Genomic DNA, 6,000 nt, shown 5'->3' with positions numbered 1-6,000 from the left:
ATGCTGAATGGAACCCAACAGAAGGAATGGGAGTCCAAGGAAACCATAAAAAATCAACTAAGTGATTTGAGAATAAACACTGAACATCAAATTAAGGAAGTAAAGAAGTTCATACAAGATCTAAAACAAAGCTTCAACAAAGAATTTGAAGCCATCAAAGCTGAACAACTAAAAGGAAAAGAGATAAAAAACAAAGTAGAAAGCCTTGACAGCAGGTTAGACCATGCAGAAGATCGAATCTCAGGGATTGAAGACAGCCTAGATATTATAGAGAAAGAACATACAACCATCAAAGACAAGTCTAAGAAATATGATAGATCTATCCAACACTTGGAAATCACCATCAGAAGGCCAAATCTAAGGATAATGAGTGTAGAGGAACACCTTGAAACAGAAGTTAATGCCCTAGGAAATTTGTTTAACAGGATCCTAGCAAAGAACTTCCCAAACATGCAAAAAGATAGGCCTATTCAGATACAAGAAGTTTTTAGAACTCCAAACATACCAGACCAGAATAGGACATCCCGCCGTTACATTATAATCCACACAGGATCAACTCAGACCAAGGAAAACATCCTTAAAGCCCTCAAGGAGAAAAGGATAATCACCCATAAAGGGAAACAAATTAGAATCACCTCAGATTTCTCAGCAGAGACAATCAAAGCAAGAAGAGCCTAGAATCCACCCAAACTGAGAATCCAAGAACCATAGGAAGAACCCAGTTTTCGCAGCACCCAAGAAGGTGGATAACATGGCGGGAACTCCCAAATACCTCTCAGTCCTTACTCTTAATGTTAACGGACTGAACTCTCCAATTAAGCGACATAGACTATCTAGTTGGATTAAAAAACAAGACCCTTCTATCTGCTGCCTTCAGGAGTCACATATTGCCCGTAAAAACAAACACATTTTCAATGTTAAAGGCTTGAGCAAAATCTAGCATGCAAATGGCCCCCAAAAACAGGCAGGAGTTGCAATCTTATAACAGATAAAATAGACTTCAAATTAAGATTCGTGAGAAGAGATAAAGAAGGTCGCTACATACTAATTAAGGGATCTTTCCTTCAGGAGGATATTACATTTGTAAATATCCACTCGCCAAACAATGGAGCACCCAAATTTATCCAAGAAACATTACTTTTCCTCAAATCATATATAAATCCAAGGACATTAATTGTTGGGCATTTTAACACACCACTCTCCCCACGAGATAGATCAACTCGGCAAAAACTCAACAAAGAAACTGCAGATTTAATCAGCTGCATAGATCAACTAGATTTAACACATATCTACCGAACATTTCACCCAGCAGCATCAGAATACACGATTTTCTCAGCAGCACATGGAACATTTTCTAAAATAGACCACATTTTAGCCACAAAGCAAACTTGTCTAAATACAGAAACATTGAAGTTATACCTTGCATTCACTCTGACCACAAGGGAATAAAATTAGAACTCAACACCAAAAGCCACAAAAGAAAGTCCAGTATCACATGGAGGCTGAACACACTGCTGAATCACGAGTGGGTCATGGAACGGATTAGAAAGGAAATTCAAATGTTCATGCTATTCAACAAAAATGAACACACAAATTACAAGCTCCTCTGGGACACAGCAAAGGCAGTACTCAGAGGCAAGTTTATAGCACTGAGCTCCTACCTCAACAAATTGGAGAAATCTGAACCAACAATTTAATTACACATCTACACCTCCTTGAAAAAGAGCAACAAGATAAACCCCAATCCAGTAGACGGAAAGAAATAATCAAAATTAAAGCAGAATTAAATGAATTAGAATCCAAAAAAACTATAGAAAGAATCAAAAAAACAAAGAGTTGGTTCTTCGAAAAAATTAACAAAATTGACAGACCCTTAGCAAATCTTATCAAAAAAAGGAGCGAACACACCCAAATAAATAAACTCAGAGATGAGAATGGAAACATCACCACGGAAACAACCAAGATTCAGAACATTATAAGGGAATACTTCTCAAAACTTTATGCTAATAAATTTGCGAACTTGACAGAAATGCACCTTTTCCTAGCAAATATTTTCATGCCAAAACTAAACCAAAATGAGTTAAACCACCTTAACAGACCCGTATCAAGCATTGAAATAGAAACAGCAATAAGAGACCTTCCAGCTAAGAAAAGTCCAGGACCAGATGGTTTTACAGCGGAACTCTACAAGGTCTCCAAAGCAGAGCTCACACCAATACTCCTCCAACTCTTCAATGAAATTGAAAGAGAAAGTTCACTACCGAACACATTCTATGAAGCCATCATAACCTTCATCACAAAACCACGCAGGGACTCATCAAAGGAAGAGTACTATAGACCCATTTCTTTGATGAACATTGATGCAAAACTTCACAATAAAATTTTGGTCAACTGACTTCAGCAATTCATCCAAAAGATCATAAACCACAATCAAACAGGATTCATTTCAGGGATGCAAAGCTGGTTCAATATACACAAATCAATTAATATTATGCATCACATCAACAGGAGCAAGAATAAGAAACACATGGTTATCTCAATAGATGCAGAAAAAGCATTCGACAAGATCCAACTCCCCTTTATGATGAAGGTTTTGGAAAAATTAGGAATCCATGGAACATTCCTCAATACAATAAAGGCTGTATATGACAAACCTACAGCCAGCATTATACTTAATGGTGAAAAACTAAAGCCATTTCCTCTTAACTCAGGAACAAGACAAGGATGTCCACTCTCTCCACTTCTCTTCAATCTAGTATTAGAATGCCTAGCTACAGCAATAAGACAAGATGCAGACATAAAGGGGATCCAAATAGGGAAAGAAGAAATAAAACGCTCCCTCTTTGCAGACGACATGATCTTGTATTTAAAGAATCCCATAGACTCCACTCCCAAATTACTCAAGCTGATTCAAAACTTTGGCAAAGTATCAGGGTATAAAATTAACCTCACAAAATCAATTGCTTTTCTGTATGCCAACAGAAAAGTGTGGCTGAATTTAGGAAAGTATCTCCATTTGTACTAGCCCCACAAAAAATAAAATACCTAGGAATTAACTTAACCAAAGAAGAGAAGGACCTCTATGATGAAAACTTTAAAATCTTGAAAAAAGAAATCAACACAGAACTTAAAAAATGGCAAAACTTCCCATGCTCCTGGATGGGAAAGGTTAACATCGTGAAAATGGCAACACTTCCAAAGGCTATCTACAAATTCCACGCAATACCTATCAAAATTCCAACCTCATTCTTCAAGGAAATAAAAGAGGCAATCCAAAAATTCATATGGAACAATAAAAGACCCCGAATAGCAAAAACGCTCCTCAACGGAAAGAACACTGCTGGAGGAATATCAATACAAAATTTCAAACTCTACTATAAAGCCATAGTAATCAAAACAGCTTGGTATTGGCATAAGAACAGACCTCAGGACCAATGGAATAGAATTGAAAACCCAGAAATGAACCTACATACCTATAGCCATCTAATCTTCGATAAGGGAGCTAAAACAATAGAATGGAAGAAAGATGGCCTCTTCAGTAAATGGTGCTGGCAAAATTGGTTAACTATTTGTAGAAAACTAAAGCTAGATCCTTATATATCAACCTGCACCAGAATCCACTCCAAATGGATCAAAGACCTCAAAGTCAAAGCAGACACTTTCAAAACATTACACGACGGAATAGGAGAAACCCTAGGTCTCCTTGGCTCAGGCCGAAATTTTCTGAATAGAGACCCGGAAACACAACAAATCAAAGAAAGGTTGGACAAATGGGATTGCATAAAGTTGCAGAGCTTCTGCATGGCAAAGGACATAGCTAGCAAGATCAATAGAAAGCCCATGGATTGGGAAAAGATCTTCACTAGCCATACAACGGACAAGGGTGTCATATCTAAAATGTACTTGGCACTCAAAAAATTAAATAACCTAACAACAAATCCTCAAAGAAACAACTGCCCTATAAATAAGTGGGCGAAAGACTTAAAGAGAAACTTCTCTGAAGAAGAAAGAAGGATGGCCAATAGACACATGAGGAAATGTTCAACCTTCCTAGCCATAAAAGAAATGCAAATCAAAACATCATTGAGATACCACCTCACTCCAGTTAGAATGGCTACAATCAAGAACTCTAACAACAGATGCTGGAGGGGATGTGGACAGAAGGGAACCTTCCTGCATTGTTGGTGGGAATGTAAACTTGTTCAACCACTTTGGAAAGCAGTATGGAGGTTCCTGAAAAGACTTCACATAGAGCTCCCCTATGACCCAGCAATTCCACATTTGAGCATTTACCCAAATGTTTACAAACAAGACCACACTAAAGCTACCAGCACAACTATGTTTATTGCAGCATAGCTAAGATATGGAACCAACCCAGATGCCCCTCAGTAGATGAATGGATCAAGAAAATGTGGTATATATACACAATGGAATTCTATACCTGCATCAGAAAGAATGACATTGACACATTTGTTAGGAAATGGAAAAACTTGGAAAAAATTATATTAAGTGAAGTAAGCCAGTCCCAAAGAAACATAGGTCCCATGGTTTTCCTTATTTGCAATATCTAGTATATGTATGAGTCAAGCGGAAAAGGTCAGAAAATGTGATGTTAGGAAAATGAACCCTTAGATCTGTATCTTAATGTTTTTTTCTTTCATGCATGTGTTTCTAACACATTTATAAGATTATTTCTTTGTTGCTTTGTATGTCCCTCCCCCACAGTATAACCCCTGCTTTCACTATATTTGATGGCAGTATAACTTGTGGAGGAGATGGGGAAAAACAATTCGTTTAAGGATTCAGGTTGACCTGTTGCAACAATGAGAAGTACAAGTTGTCATGTCCAAAACGAGCTTTACAATGTCGGTGGGGAGGGGGGGGGGGGAAAGGGAAGGATGTTAATGTGGGGGAGGGGGGAGGTTGGGCAGGGATGTGAAGGGTAAACAAAGTAAAAGGCTGCAATGCTTGGTAAGAAATGTATGCGTTATCCTGCCCATGTAATTGTAACCCCTCTGTACAGTATGTTCACAAATAAAATAAAATAAAATTTAAAAAAACCAAAGGGAAAAAGAAAAAAAAAAAGAAAAGAAGAAGAAAAACTTGATATAATACATTGATATCAGCAAAGTCAAAAAAAGATCTCTTGTTTCTATATCTTGGAGTTCATTTTGATAGGCATCATTTTATAAGGTTCTATGTCCATAGCTACTGAGCTAGTATGTTCCTGTGCTAGGAATTATCCTAGACATAAACTAATTGTTACAAATGAGGGAAACCATGGAGCCTATGTTTTGGGAGTCTGGCTCACTTCACTTAAAATGATTTTTTCCAAGTCTTTCCATTTCTTTACAAATAGGACAAAGTCATTCTTTCTGATGGAAGTCTAAAATTCCAATGTGCATATATTCCTCATTTTCTTGATCCATTCATCTATTGAAAGGCATCTGGGTTGGTTCCATACCTTAGCTATGGTCAATAATACTGCAATGTTATGGTAGCTTTAGTGTGACCTTGCTTGTGATAATTTGGATAAATTCCTGGAGTGGGATTGCTGAATCATAGGGGATTTATATGTTTAATCTTTTGAGGAACCTCCATGATGCTTTCCAGAGTGGATGAACCACTTTACAATTCCATCAACAGCATAGTAACATTCCCTTTTGGCCACATTCTCACCAGCATCTATTATTATTTGTTTTCTTGATAATGGCCATTCTAACTGGGGTGAGGTGGAAGTCAAGGTGGTTTTGATTTGGGTTTCTTTTATGGCAAGAGATTTTGAACATTTCTTCATATATATGTTTTCTATTCTTATTTTCTCTCCAGAGAAGTCTCTTTCTAATTATTTAGCCCAATCAGTAATGGGGTGGTTGTTTATTTGAAGGTTTTATGTAGGAGATATAATTAATTGAACTCTATGTATATTTTAGATATGTGACTCTTGTCTGTTGTATGGCTAGTGAAGATCTTCTCCCAATCCATGGGCTTTTTATTTAT

This window comes from Dipodomys spectabilis, unplaced genomic scaffold (genome assembly GCF_019054845.1).
Source record: "Dipodomys spectabilis isolate Male_0828 unplaced genomic scaffold, ASM1905484v1 ptg000301l, whole genome shotgun sequence".
Taxonomy (NCBI): Eukaryota; Metazoa; Chordata; class Mammalia; order Rodentia; family Heteromyidae; genus Dipodomys; species Dipodomys spectabilis.
This window is presented reverse-complemented; position numbering follows the sequence as displayed.